Raw genomic sequence first — 15,828 nt, forward strand, 5'->3', positions numbered from 1 at the left:
CTGCGGCACGTGCCCATGACGGTGGTGAGCTAAGCTGAGGAAAGGATGAAGGGGGCGGAGCCCACAAGAACTGGCAGTGGTACTGACATTGGGAGCCAGGGATCAAGAGTTGAGGCTCCCAGCATTGAGGCTGCCTGCTCAGATGTTAGTGTCTAAGAGGTCAATTTTGCTCCTCAAACAACTCTGAAGAAGCAATTCCATTCTTCACTTTGTGTACTGGACAAAGCCAGCTCTCTAGGAGTGGGTGAGGGATCAGAAAGAGCTAGGTTGGGAACTCAGGGCAGTGGCCCCCGGATCCTTACTCAGGTTGCTTTTTCTGGCTTAGGAATCATAACAAAGGCTCCCCTTCCAGATCTACTCAGCCCTCCTGGGTAGATCCCAGACTTTGTAATGTCATGGATGAGTAACATTTTAAAACATGAGGGATACAATATGAATTGGACAGCTTTTGACTTTGACAAATAAAGATGGAAAAATACAAATGTCATCCACTATCATTATGAGTCACGAAAGAAAGTTTAACACCAAGAAAAGTGGGAAAGACTATTTCAGAGTAAAGAGCAATGTTGTAAAATAGAAAGGTTTTTTTAGCTTTCCAAAATAAAAATGGCTGTATTTTCACTTTTCTTCCATTTCACTGTGAACAGGCAGAAATCTGGTCCCATACAGACAGTGGTCTGCCAGCCTGGTCTGTGGGGACCACTGGTTTATGTGACATTCCAAGATGGTTCCCCCTGTGGTTTTAAGCTGTAACCTCAAATCCAACTGCCTAGCTGCTAAGAGCACAAACAAAGCTTGGGTTGCTGGCGTGGGTACATCCAGCACGGACAGGTAGAGCAAGTGATAAACCACAAAGGATCTTAGAACAAATGGTCTCATATTGATATTTTCATATTCAATAATTTCATATTTAGTCTAGGGTTAGTGATTTTTTTCTTTCATAAAGGGAAATTGCAGCCAGAGCTAATTGCTCAATCTGCAATGTATCTGGACATTGTTTAGATGTTAGAAAGGAAACGGTAACATTGCAGAGTTTTAGCAAAGAGGAGAGCATCATTTTAGAAAAAAACTTTAAATGGAAATTAATAGAAAATGTGACTCTGTATGGTTTTCAGAGTTTTGATGTGCACAGTCAAAACAGAACCACTATTTTGAGCTTTCCTTGACATTTTTCTTATTTATAAAATGCAAAAGGGAATTCACTGGCACAGGCTCAATCCATTCTCACCCATTGATTTGTTGGCTAATCAATGGCCACTGTAATCTGAAAAAAGTAACACTGGTTTCTACGACCCCTTCCAACCAAGGCCGTGTTCAGCTAAGCTTAATAAGAGAAAAACAGCCAAGAACCATCTGGAAAACAACTCTTCTGGAGTCGTGAGAGATAGTGGCAGCCTTTGCCCAACCTGCTATAAATAAGTGTCTCAGAAAAAAAAAAAAAACAACAACAACAAAAAAAAACACCCAATTTTCAAATCTGTTTCTACTTAATACAGCTGCAATAGAGTTTATTTAGCTTTTCCCTATAGCAGGAAGACTGTTTGCATTTTTATGACAAGGGTCTAAATGTTTTTCACAGCCATTTCCATTGCTATTATTTTGAGGAACAACATACCACTCAGACCTGTCTGTTTGCTTCTGCAGCACACAGCGGTGGCCCCACTGGCCTCTGCACCACAAAAACTGGCCTCCAAAGCCCAGATTTACGATCCCGTTTCCTCTTCCAGTGTTGCAACCATCACCCGAATCCTGGCCTGCGAGGGGCTGGCAACTTAGAATGACCGAGTGTCACGTGCTGCAAATCAATTATTTATCTGCCTAGGCCCAGCACACTGTGGATCCCTGCCAGCTCATTGCCTCTCCCTTCACGGCGACAAGGAAGACACAAACTACTCTTCAAGCATAGCAGGAGCTCACCGATGAAGGTACACTGCTGGGCTGGCAAACCCCTGCACACTTTCCACCCTTGCTCCCCAGCTACACTCTTTGGAAAAGGTGAGCCTACCTTAGATGGCTGCAAAAGGAAGCAGCCTCCATTGATTTCTGTACTGAACACCTGCCGCTATTTTCCACCAGCATTCCCTGACACTCAGCCCACTCTGGGAGACTGGCAGGGCAGGTGACCTGGGGACAATTCCCATGTGAAATGAGTGATCTATTTCTCTGTCTTCCCCTCTCCCCCCCATATGCCCATATATGGGCAAGGCAGAGTTTGTCCCCATGCCTCCCCCTAGGTTTGTTTGCTCCCTGTCTAAGACATGACCCTCTTTTCTAGCCTTTCAAGGGACCACCAGAAAGAAGATGGCTGAGGGCCTGTTCCAGCACGGTGGCGGCATTTCATCTGTTGCTGCTGCCTGTAGGCATTGCCAGGTTCTAGCTACCTGAAGGAGCTCTGACGAGGTCTCTTTCCTGGAGGAGTTCCCCGAGCAGAACTGCTGCGAGGAAGCAAATAGGTGTAAGAGGAAACAAAAGTGCAAGGGGGGAGGTGGGGGACCACCTAAATTCGAGCATTTAATCATGGAAAATGCTCCATCTACCCACTGTTGACTTCCTCTTTCAACAATACTGGAAAACATAGAATTTAGCAGTGGGTAAAGAGCTGCTATGATCTGAAATGAGTCGATTACGATGTGACGAGTGGAGCTCTCACAAGTACACTAAAGAGCTAAATTAATTGGCTCAGGCTTAAGATGCTACAGGAGAAATGACAGTGGGAAGGGAGGTGGGGTGGAGGAAGATGCCTGATGGCTTTGAAGTCATGCCTGGAATCAGGTGCATATGAAAAAGAAATTAGGGAGAAATAAACCTGTGCTCTTTGTGAAAAAAACAGAGAAGCTGATAGTTCTTACAATGTTCCCCCAATTACCTATGCCTTATAAAATTGCCCATCTTGAAAAAAATCTCTGTGCTTATTTATACACTCTTATACATAGACCCTTCTACACACCTTAGAATTAAATTAGGCACGCGACCCATTTCCAACTGTTAATTAATTATGTCCATGAATTGTATTTATCAAAGTCAAAGGGGGAAATTGTGCCTTTTATTATTTCAAATTGAATTTTCAAAAAACCCACAAATTACTTATGAAATTTTGGTCTAGACCAGTGGTTCTCAGCAAGAGTAATCTGTCCCAGAGGGGACATTTGGCAAGGTCTGGGGTGGGGGGGTGTGATGTTACAAATATGTAGTGCGTAGTAGCAGGGCTGTTACTAAACATCTTAAGGTACACAGGATAGGCCCTCACAACAAAGAATGATTTAGCCTGAAATGTCAACAGGGCCAAGGGACAGAAACTATGCTCTAAATAAAGCCTGATCTGCCTGGCCTTTCACATTTATAATTTTGGTAGTCATCAAAAAGACAAGACCCCATTTTCTTCAAAATCTAAACTGGGTTTACATAGATGTTGACAAAGGACCTATTAATATTTATTCTTTTTTTATGTAAATGAAAGAGGTTCTCAATCTGAATCTAGGAACATTAAAGAAAGACTGTAATAATGCTAAGAGTAGGCATGGCATATTTGAAATGCATATTTCATCAGTCTAAGTGGATGGGAATTAATATCTCATAAAATAAAATGATTATCTAGTTATGTTCCATACAAAACCAAAATCAATACATTGTATCTTACTTAACCTGCAATCAGAGTTAAAAAAAAAAACAAAAGCTAAAATAAGGAAATGTCATTCTTTCCCATTTCTTGCTAGCTGGGTACACATTCCTAAGCATGAGACATTAAAAAACAAGCAGGCAAAAGCCTTTTTTTAAAGTATATTTTTCCAGAGCATAAAAAGCTTCCCGAATCATTCCATTTTATTTACTGTAGATTCAATCATTCTTTAGTGAGCAAAACATGCAGCCCATTCTCTTGGTTATGCTTGCCTGGCTTTCCAAATGCCCTCAAAACTGGGATGATGAATCACATACTTTGGCCCCACTGTGCCAATTAATAGTAAGCAAAAGAATTCCACACAGCCAAGATTGGACTTTCCGCTGGTGTGTGTATGGGGGATGGGGGGACTCCTTCAGCCAATGGCTTTCAGAGGGTCTTCAGAGCAGGTGTTGTGACTCCCTAGAATTCCTTTCCTTCTGGAACATTCTGTGTGGTTCTTCAGTACCCCTGGGTTGGGGGTGGGCTTTGGTCAGGAAAAACTACGTTCCTAGAATTAGCCTGCCGCTTCCAGGTATAAACCACAAAGGAAAAGAATGGCTGACAGCTAGGCCATTTCAACCCCTCCAGGCCTCCGTTCCTTTCTCTGAATTACGAGGCAAAAGTGGCTGTACACACAAAGGCAAAAATAACAACAACAACAAAAACGCCCAAACACACCCAGTCTTGGCTGCCAGCAAAGCCCAATTCTGCTGCTGAAAAAGAACAGTTGCTACAGTGCAGCTGGAGGAGCTCTTCCAGGGAACTGGTAATACCATGGCTGTTAATGAATTATTTTTCGCCAGAATGTCGGATTCTTCCTGTGCTCCAGTAAACAGTCTGCTTCTGCCATGTGAAACAAAATCAGCTCCTTCTGAGGAGCCCAAAGAGGTCAGCCAAAGGTCCCCTGTTGGGGCAGGCCCCTCAGGAGCCAGAGCCACAGGCGCCTGACCTATAAATCACTGCAGTCCCAAGTTCATTATCCCGTGCCTTTCTGTCTATTCATGCCATGCCCAGTGCCCAGGGAAGCGCCCAGGAATGCATGGCCATGGCTGTGATGATGATACCACAGTGCCAGCCCAAACCCTCCCTAACCCCTCTGAACTTTCCTTTGAGCAGGTTTCCTCATCTGCAGAACTACGGGTGTGTGGAATTGGGCTCCCCTGCATTTACACTGCCACCTTCACAGAAATTTTATTTACAACCTTGCTCTTGTTCTCATCGAGTTGTCAGGAAATGACTGTGTGCAGCCTCTTTGCTGCTGCTCTCCTTTAAGACTGGCCCCGTCCCCCAAACAAGCTGCTGTCGTCATAAGGGTGTCTAGTTGGGACATTATTCTCCAAGAAAAAAATACCTGAGAAGGGTACTGCTTTAAGCTGCTACTAGAGCAGGTGTCAAGGAAAATCCCCATCAGATACGGACACTGGCCTGCGGTGGGTAGGGTGGGAGAAAGGAACAGAAAGGAGCCATTTTATTCAAGCCTGACCTGCCTCTGCCCGCTTCTGCCCTGTTCATTCCCTTAGAGGAGCCCATGTTCCTTACAGAACATGACTTAGCCAACACGCTCATGAGTAGGCTTCCTGGGGACCTCCCACAATGGCACCTTGATGCCAGGCACTGTGGCTACTGAGTCACCCCCCTGCCTCCCATCTGCCACGGAGATAGAGAGTGTTCATGCCCTCAAAACATCTGGAGGTTCAAGTCATAAGGTTAGTGGTTAGTTTGCTCCAGAGCAGAGCTGTCTAATAGAAATATACATGTAATTTTTCAAGTAGGCACATTTAAAAAAAAAGTGATATTAATTTAAATACTATGTCTTATTTAACCAATTTACATGTTCAAAACATTATCATTTCACCATGTAATCAATGTCAAAATTATTAATGAGCTACTTTGCATTCCAGTGTTTGTACTAATTCTTAGAAATCTAGCTCATATGTTATACTTATAGCACATCCTATTTGGACCAGCCACCTACCAAGTGTTCCCTAGTCACATGTGGCGAGTGGCTACGGTGTGAAACAGTAGATACAGGACATTTCCATCATCACAGAAAATTTTATTAGTGCTATGCTAAAAGACCAAAAAGCTGTGGGAAGAGAAGTGACAGGTGTGAGCAGAGTGTGCTCTAGAATTCTCCAGAATTATTGAGTTGTTAGAGCTAATTACAGCAGAAATTGGAATGACAAGGAATGGGATGTTCTAAGAGCCCAGGCCTACCTCTAAGTGGAAATTAAAGTGGATTTTATGACGAGTCCTGCGACCATGCACGGTCTGAAAGTTTGTGTCCCCTCACGAATCATAAGTTGAAATCCTAACCACTAAGGTGATAGTATGAGGAGGTAGGTCTTTGGTAGGTGATTAGGTCATGAGAACAGAGCCCTCATGAATGGGATTAGTGCCCTTATGAAAGAGCCCCTAGAGAGCTTGCTTGCCCCCTCCAATGAGATGAGACCACCTATGAATTAGGATGATGGCCCTTACCAGACACTGAATCTGCCTTCTGATTGCAACATTCTTTTCTAAGCACCAATGGAGGAAGAAAAGCTTCATCTTTGTCTGCTATACCCCTTTTAATAAAAGGATTTGTTCTGTAAAATTTGGACTCAGTCAAAGGCTGCACTTAAGGACCTAGTAGGTCACATGTGGCCCCAAGAGGGACATTTACAGCTCTCTCCCCATCACCATTCACCCCTGTGCTAATGCCCTGATCTTGGACTTCCCAGCCTCCAGAACTGTAAGAAATAAATTTCTGTTGTTTATAAGACACCCAGTCTATGGAATGTTATTATAGTAGCCTGAACAGACTAAGAGAAACCACGCCTACATTGTAGAGGGCTGCCCCACAGCAGTGAGAAAGCCATTAAGTATGACCATACCCAAGGCATCTGCTGGTTGAGCTGCCTCCATCTTAGCTGGTTTGGTCTATTCAGGACAGACATTGGGACAAAAGATCACCAAAGTCATGTACTTCTTTTAATAACAATTCTAGGTTTGCAATCTAATTTGGTGAAGCAGACACAGAAACATGATCAAATTATGTGCGCCTATGTCTGTGCATGCATGTGTATTTGTGCGTGTGTGTGTGTGTGTGTGTGTGTGTGTGTGTGTTCTTGGCTGGTGAGAGAAGGAGCATAATAGCATAATGAACAAAACCCAGAAGTGCTAATGTGGCGGCCAAAATCACCTTCTCACCAGCTGCAATAAGAGCACAGGGGAACAGCAAACTCAAGAGGCTCATCAAAAACCATGAGCCACGAAGGAGAGGCCTTGACTCTGGAAAGAACAAGATGATGGGCACCCGGGCAGATGATCAGGTGGGAGGGAGAAGTGGTAATCAGAAGCATTCTCCGCAGATAAGAGCTGCCAACTCTGTATCAAGGATGTCACCCTGATCCCCAAATCAAGCTTAATTCAGAATTCCACACGGGCATTTATGTGAGGGAGAAGTGCAATTAGCATCTTTCCCTCTCATTCTCTGAGGTCTCTGTTATATCTGATCAGGGAGGCAGCAGAATCAGAAACACCTCATATATGGATTTAAAAGCTGGCTCTCCTTGTGATTGAGAATTTCTAGGGGGTTAAAGGGTACCAGGTAGTTAGAAGGGACTAAGGGACTTACTTGGGCAATCATTTGCATAACAAGTCCCCTCTTCATTTTCATTTAGAGTGTTTACTTGGCATATCAAAGACACTTCACCCACCCTTTAGTTCTACCAGGGATCTTGGGCTAATTACTTAACCTGTCTAAGCCTCAGTTTCTTTATCCTCAAGATGGGAATAATACTGCTCACCTCACATGACTGTTGTAAGGAATAAACTAAGGCTTGTCAGTATGGATCTACCAAGGGCTAAAACTGGCCCATGACATCAGGAATTTCAGGTCCCCAACCGAACAGACAAATGTCAGGATTTCTCCCTGCTGAGTCTCCCCTAACAGTGATTTACAGCTCTTTCCCCATCACCATTCACTCCAGCTCCATTATTTAGTCACTCAACTCTCATTTGTGAAGCAACAGTTGGGTGTTTAAGATGAAAAGGAACAGTCTTTCCATCGGAAATGGATAGGGACTTTTTTTTTTTTATTGGGGATTCATTGAGGGTACAAGAAACCAGGTTACACTGATGGATAGGGACCATTTTGTTGGGACTGGGCTGCCTCCCTGGTGGGCTTCCTTTGCCCTACACACACACCAATCAGATACAATATTTTATGAAGAGAGAGGGGCTGAAAAATTTTGCCTTTGTGATAAATAAGAGCCTTGGAACACAGGTAGAGGGACATGTTGCCACTTTAAATCATAACCACCAAAGCTGGAATCAGACACACGACTAGAAATTTCTCTGACCCTCAGATTTCTTATCTGTAAAATTTTGCTTCCATCACAGGGTTGCTGAGAAGGTTTCCCACATGTGAAGCACCTGGCAGACAGAGGCCAACGATGAAAGTTAGTCCCTTTCCCAATTTATTCCCCTTCAGCCCCCTCCTCTCCAAAACTTTACATAGGAGAAGAACCAGGAGAACACACACTTGCTATTTTCTTGTAGATGTAGAGAACACCATGCATGGCTCTCTGCACATCTAGAACATCTCCATTCTGTGGCAGTGGATCTGGGGAGGCCAGTCCTATCCTCAGTTTCCAGGTCATTATAGCCAGAGCTCTCTGGCTGCCGGTGCTGGGGCACTCCAGGCAACAACTCATCACACACCTCCCAGCCTTTTCTTTCTCTTCTTGCAGTTTGGATAGCCCTGTCTCAGTGGTTCTGTTTTCTAGATAAAAGATTTTTTTTGGATAAAAGATTCTGAAAATTTTTAACAGTTCCTGCCCAACTGCCCACCAACCAAGTTCTCATGCAGGCATAACCTGGAAAACTATTTCCTCATTTGTTGCTGAGAGGAATGGTTTTCCAGAGCCAAACCTCACCGCTGGAGGTCTTGGCCTCTCAGAATAACAAAGACACCCCCAGGTGGCTGTAAAGGTCCCTTGGGCTGGTGCCAGAGTAGCCAGTACCTCAAGTCCCAGTCTGACTTGGCTCCCGGGGCCCCAGCCACCTCCAGATGCCTCTAGTGGGCATGTGTCAGGATGAGATGTGAGTGTCCATATGCAGGACAGGGTGTGCATGTATGTAGTTGGGGGGGTATAAATGGGTAGCTTCTCTGGGCTTCTAAGGGGCAGAGAAACTGGGATGCCACCAGGTTTATGATTCTGTGCCTTCCATCCCAGCCCCAGCTTCTGCAAGTGGCATAGCTCCTCACCTTCCCCTTTGAGAAGAAAACACTGGTTGGGAACACAATGCCCACCAGTGGGTGGCTCCAACCCACTAGCGTCCCTACTGTCCCCCTCCCACACTGCCACCCCTCTGCTGTAACAAAGGCACATCTACACATTTCCAAAGTTATCAGAAGTCTCTTGCTCTACCATCAGACAATTTTGAAGACTCCACAGGAGCAAGAGAGACATCTAGTAAGGGTGGGAAAGATTCCCTGGGAAAAGCATAGAAAATCTTGCCTGATGAATGCAAGGCTAAGATTTGTTTTCTCCCTGCTGGCTGCTTTTCTCTCTGTTTTAAAGAGAAGCATCCAAGAATCAGCTAAATAAAGGGATCACACCAGAGGACGCAAGATAATGCTAAATCAACAAAAACAAAGACCCAAATGAAACAGAGCGAGCCAGGAGAATACCCGGTTATCAAAACTTTGTTTGGCCATATCTATTTATCATCGCTGCACACCCAGGCTCTGCGGAATATCATTCTGTTGATGTCACTTATCCTCAGCAAAATATTTATACATCCTTAAAAACGCCAGATGAGGGGGGCCGGCCCGCGTTCTGCCGCAAGCCGGCCCTCAAGCCCCAGCGCCGGGTTCTGGCCAGCCCAGGAGGTAGGGTCACGACAGGGGGTGGCACGGGCGGGCACAGGTAAGAGCTCCCAACAGTTCCAGGAACGGGGCCACCCAGTCGCTGCGGCCAGCCCTACCCACCTCTCCCCTACCCGACTCTGCAAGCAGCAGCTACATCCCCGATATGGTCTGGGTACCTCCTTCTCCTCCTCCCCTGCCTTTCTCATTGATTAAGTTCTCAAACCATTGTTAAAGCCGGGTTGCTTTGCCTTGGAAAACTGGGCTAAATTCATTAAGCTTCCCCTTGCCACAAAAGAAATATTCATAAAAGTTTGGCAGGCAGCAAGGGAGGCTGACTGAGTGCCATGGAGCGGGTGACAATCCGTTCCTCCAGAGCCACCTTCTTCCTCCGTGCCCCGTCCCTCTCCCCATCCATCCGTCGTGCCCCAAACCTACTCCAGGGACTTCTGATAGGGAAACACAAAGCAGCAGCTGTTTGGCAACATTTCTACCCCTCGCCAGCAACTGTGGTGGGATGCCATTTCCCCACCCAGGCGGAGCTTATCCTGAACAATAGTCGGGCTTTAAATGGCAAACAAGCAAATACACAGAGCACAACCCCAACCCCGAAAAAGCCAACGCGGAGAGAAGCAATAACTCCCTCCGAGGCAAAAGGCGCCACTGAAACGCACGCAAAAAAGCAGCGAGAACGCTGCTCGGTGCCTAACATGGCAGAAAGCCCGAGCTGGTGCGGCCACCCCGGGTCTGGGCATTGGGGGGCACCAGGGCTCCCGGGGCGCCGAACCACACTCACCCGGCTCGGGGGGATGCCGGGCTGGCCCAGCGTCACAAAGAGGAGCCCGGCGCGATCTGGCAAAACCCAACTTTCCACCCGGCTCGCCAGGGCCGCCAGATACGTCAACAGAATCCATCTTTCGAAGGGCCTGGAAGGCGCCAGGTTTTCCGGGCCGGGACAGAACAGCAGATCCGGAGGCGGCCCGGTGCGTTGCCCGGGCGCAGAGTCTGCCGCACACCGCCCTCTGTGCCCGGTGCCAACGCGGGTGGCCTCCCGAAACCCACTTCGGGGCCCCCGCCCCACCGGCCGGCGCCGCCTCCCCGGCCGTCCCCGGCCCCGCCGGCCAGTGCGCGGCGCCGGGAGCAGGAGCGGGGCCCCGGCGCGCCGCACGGGCGGCGGCCTCGGCCCGCGTCCCCGCCTCCGCCCGGCCCGCCCCGGCGGCCCCGGCGGCCCCGGCCTCCGGGCGCCGTCCTGTCCCCCGGGAGCGGGCCCCTCCCTGGGCGCCCAGCCCGGCGCGCCCCCTGCGTCCCGGTGGCAGGTCCGCTTGGGGCGGGCGGGGGTGACCCCGGCCCGCACGGGGACGCCGCGGCCGCTACCTAGCAATCGCGGCCGCCGCCTCCAGGAAGCCGCGGGGTGGTCGCGGGTGCGGGAACTCTCCGGTCTGGCCTCGCCGCCGGCCGCCTGAAGGGGGTGCGCAGCGGTGGGAGCCGCCGTCGCCGCTGTCACCGAGCCGCTGTCGCCGCCGCCGCTGCTGGTTGTGCGTGTGCGTGTGTGCGCCTGTGTCCGGGCGAGTGTGTGTCTGCGTGCGGCGCCCGGCCTTTACTATATACACCAAGGGGTGGGAGGAGGCGGGGAAGGGGAGGGCTTGGGGGAGGCGGCGGCGGAGGGGGAACGGGAGGGGGGCGAAAGGGTACCCGAGGAGGCGGCGGCAAAGGAGGGACAGGTGATCTCGCCCACGGGGAGGGCGTGGCTGTAAGCGGCGCGGGTGGCAGGAGGAAGGGGCACTCGGGGCCGTGGGACCCGAGGAGCTGGGATCCAACTGCCTCCGAGAGGGCTGGGGACCATTCCAGACCCCAGGACGAAGAGGAGAGAGCAACGGACCCCAGGAGGGAGGAAGACTGGCTGATGGAAGCAGGGAAGGTGGGGAGGGCCCAGCGATCACCCTAAAATGCCAATTATGATACGGGTAGAAGATCCTTCTCACAAGGTGGCAGATCAATAAAGACAAAATTAGTACCCCGGTGTAATCTAATTTCCATCTAAGAGGTGATTTATATATTAATCTAACCTTTATTAAGCACGTAGTGTTTGCCAGATAGACCCAGGACTAGGAACTGGAGTTACAGGCATGATGAACATAGGCTTGCTGACCAGTAAATAAATAACAGACTTCAGTAGTACTATTGATCATTTCGAAATTTAAAAGAGAAAACTAAATCCTTAAAAAGTTTTAGAGAGCAAAGGAAGCGACTATGATGGTTTAATCCCTAAAGATATATATTTTTTTAAGTTAATCGAAACAGGATGATGGTATTTGAGAGAGAATGGCAGAGCAGAAATTAATCAGAGCAAAGGACAGTATGAATCTAGCTGTTTTCTGCTCAAATTCCCCTCAAGCCCAGCACTGTCGAATGCTTCCCTCTTGTAGAATTTGGGATGGCCACACAGTTTATAATTAGTATGGGAACCTAAACTTGTATTTAAAAGGCTCTATTCTAACCATGCTGTGTTGCAAACATAACACAGTAGTATCTGGGGCTGAAATGTGACTTGCTTGGCATTGTTGCCTTGTGGACTCCTTCCTCAACAAAAAGATATTACAAGCTACATTTTACGATTGCATTGGTATAAAGATGACTATATTGGTAATAGATAGTAAAACATTCTCTTCCCCCTAAAATGGTCATTTTTTCTTCTGATTTTCAAAAGAAATTAAAAGATTTCTGTGGGCCCCTAAAAATACTGTGAATCTCAGGCACTTTGCCTACTGTGCCCAAGGGAGAAGTCAGCCCTGACAGTACCATTCCTTGATACTGAACTCTCTCTTATGAGAAAGAAGAGTTAAGTCAGGAAGAAGAGTTAAGTCCACGCAGGGGCAGAAAGACACACAAGGCAAGTTTAAGAATTGACGATAATGGATATCAACAGAAAGTATCAGTTCTTACCTGTTTTAATCAGGTTTGGGGAGTTTTAAATCAGCCTCAAATAATTAGTGATACCTGTCAAAATATTGGTGAATGTCTTTAATAATTTCAGTAACCGAAGGGTTCCTCTATAGATCTCTAGAACTTTTCTGAGTTCTTGGATTAGGTAGGTGAGATCCTGGTTGCCAGGACCTAATCAAAATACAACTAAAGACACAGCTGGGCGATTATAATTGGACAAGTTCATGGATGAAAGATCCATAAAGGTTTGTGTGTGTTGAGGGGGTATGTGTGTATAAGGTAGGGATTGCTAGCCTGGAAGACAATTACTAGCCTATTTCTTTTGTTGGCCTCATCACAACCTTGGGTTAATGTTTGATCCTTGCCAGCAGTTGTAATTCATATTTGCTGCCCTTTGAGGTGCTTATGTTTTCGGGAAAGATTATATTGATTCAGATTCATGCATACAAAACAGGCATTTTGGCCCCCATTCCCAAAGAAATGTGCAGTGGTACCCTTCTACATTTTCATTGTGGCGTGGCTGCCTTTACAGAGGGAAGGGAAAAGGAGAGGTCCATAAAAGGCAGGTCTGGATTTTGGGGGAGCAGAAATAGGGCATTAATGTAGAAGAATTGTGTTCATGCAGTTAAAGGGGTACCCATAAAAATGGAGGGAAGAAAGAACATGCCTAAATGGCAGGAAAGAACAGAAGAACAAAAGTCTTCCAGGGTGGATCAGGGGGATTTTTGAAATCGGTAATCCTAATATTTGGTGATTTTAAATAACGCCCCAAGAAATTTCCCATCCCAGATCTCATTTTTTTTTATCCATGTCCTGCTTCTCCAACACACTATCTCCTCCTAATCTAGTTTTCACATACTTCCTAGATGGGTGATTTATTCATTTATCCAATAAATATCTGTTAAACACCTACTGGATGCCCAGTCACTGAGCTAAGGACTTGGGTTAGAGACATGATTAGTATATGGTTGCTGGCTCCAGTTTGCTCACAGATGAGTAAGTAAATAATATGATAAGATACTATGTGGTACATGAGGAGTATAGAATGGCTAGGTGAACACCTAACAAGTGGACCCATCCCTGCATTAGGAAGAAGCAGGGAATGACACGGGGCATGGAAGTCAGAAAAGGTGGTATGGCGATGGTGACGGTTCCTGAGTGCTGAGAGATAAATGGAAGTTTAAAGTAAGAGAAAGGCATTATAAGTGAAGGGAACAGCAGGCACTGAAGCTTGGACATAAAGCACATTCTAGAGGCTATAGATATTTTGTGAGTCTGGAGTACGGGCTATGAGGAATAGCAGAGGAGGGGGGAAAGGAAGCTCAGGGTCACTTGAGATCCCTGGTCTGTCCTGTAAAGGAGCTTTTTTCTTGTACTCAGTAGGAGCCATTGAAAGACTTTAAGCAAGGGGGAACAAGGAGAGATTTGGATTGAGGAATGATCGCTCTATTGGAGGGCTGATTGGAGGGAAACCAGGCAGGGGAGGTTGTTGCAGTGGTCAGGACTTGAATGAAGGTAGTACCGGCAGAGATGAAGAATGGGAACTGGAGTCAAGGAGCACTCACAATGTAGACTTGGCAGGGCTTAATGGTGGAGAAAACAGGAGTAAGGGTGATTGACATCTGGTTTTCTGATCTGAGTGACGGGGTGGGTGAGAGTGTGGTCATGGAGATGGAGGTCCCTAGGAAGAGAAGCAGATTTGGGACTGGAGATCCTGAGTCAAGAATTCCAGTGCTGAAAAGTTGATTTGGAAGGTGAAGGAAACTCTGGTAGGGGAGCGGGAAAGGAGATGGAGGGACGGCAGCCAATGGAAGATAGGTTAACAAGGCCACTTATCACTGTGGGCAATTAGAGCTTAATCCCATAGGCAAGCTCTCAGACATGATGCAAAACAACCAGTCAAGAGGCAAAGAAGCTTGTTAATGGTGGTCCAGGGGTGCTGATTTTTTGGTAATTCTGACCTGCCACCCAGCATAGACAGACAGTCTTTCCTGGTACAGAGAGAAGATGCTGGCAGCTGGATGTCTGCGGAGAACATTGAAATAGTAGCATCTGAGGGATATAATTGATGCACCATCAGTGTTTGCTACAGGGAGTTCCGCTCAGGAAATCTTGAATTGGAGATACCTATTGAGCAGCCACATAAAGATGTCCAGTAGACATTTGGAAGAGCAGGTCTGGAGTCCAAAATATAAGCTGAAGACTACGATTTAGAGTTGTTAGGCCCTAGTGTTGGTAAACCAGTAGGTATAGATAAACTCTCCAGAAAACATACATGAATTGAGCAAGTGGCTGCCCATCACCATGGAGGGGGGCAGGGGTCCCAACATGATTTCACCTGACCTGCATGAACATCATGTGGGTTTCTCAAGGGGTTCTTGAAAGCCCTGAAATTGTAGATATCATCAGTTTAGTGCTCATGGATGTGACTGTGTCTGGGGAAAACAATCCATTGCTTTCAAGAGACTCTTAAGAGGTCTGTATTTTACTGAAGTTGAACTTTGTTTTACAGATGTTTTGGTGGTTACGAATATTTACTGGGTGACTGAGTGAATGAGGTGGGCACTGGGAAACATAATTACAATGCAAAAAGATAATGCTGAAGAAAATGCAGGTGTAACTGGTGCACAGAGGACTGAAATTGAAGCTGAGTTGGGGAAAGAGGATTGAAAGCATTCAGGGAAACAGTCCAGTGCCAGTGACATTTTAACCTACAGAATGTTCAGTGCTCATGGGGTAGGGGGAAGGTTTTGACTGTTTTGATAGAATGGAGATGTCCAGTGAGGTCTGCATGGAGGAGCCTCAGTATTCTTCATTTGAGGACTTGATATGAACTGCCGTTTGCCCTTATAAAATTAACAAAGACTGGATCAAAGAATATGTGAGTTGCTCCTTCAATTAGGCAATCAATAAGCATACACTTAACAGCACTACTTCCCAACAAATAATAATAAAGTACCATCCCTGCCCTGCATTGAAATCTCTCAGACTACAGTTGTAGCTCTGTCTAGTCTCTCTCTCACTAGAGAGTTTCACTTCATGGAGACTTTTGAGAAATTATCACGAGTAAGAAGCAGGCTTGTCATAAAGGGCTTTGCTGGTAGCTGCTTCATTCTGTGCTGCTCGTTTCTCTTTACTAACAGAACACTGATGTTTGGGCATCCATCCCCCCTCCTGTGAAACCTATGCACCTTAGAATTTGATTCTACACTTGGGATTGGTCTGTTTGATCTGAGAAAAATTTTGGCCAGAAAGATGAGAGGAGACATTTTCTGGGGGCTCATGGGTAACTTCTTACTGTCCAGGAAAGCATTCCTCCCTGCCTGATGGATGTACAGATAATGTAACTCCATTTGCAACTGGCAGGAAA

At 46.7% G+C, this 15,828-nt stretch overlaps 1 protein-coding gene across 2 annotated transcripts in view; it reads right to left on the bottom strand.

Moving 5' to 3' along the window:
* RAI2 (retinoic acid induced 2) overlaps positions 1 to 11,129 on the bottom strand; it is a 64,064-nt gene extending 52,935 nt beyond the window's left edge. The window contains exon 1 of one of the 2 annotated variants that reach the window (XM_053580134.1): positions 10,890 to 11,129. The gene's annotated coding sequence lies outside the window, so the exon portion shown is untranslated. Of the gene's footprint in view, positions 1 to 10,311; positions 10,707 to 10,889 lie in introns of those variants that run through there. The other variant, XM_053580135.1, reaches the window with a different exon arrangement.
* Between the last annotated feature and the right edge of the window lie 4,699 nt (positions 11,130 to 15,828).

Source organism: Nycticebus coucang, chromosome X, assembly GCF_027406575.1.
Source record: "Nycticebus coucang isolate mNycCou1 chromosome X, mNycCou1.pri, whole genome shotgun sequence".
Lineage (NCBI taxonomy): Eukaryota > Metazoa > Chordata > Mammalia > Primates > Lorisidae > Nycticebus > Nycticebus coucang.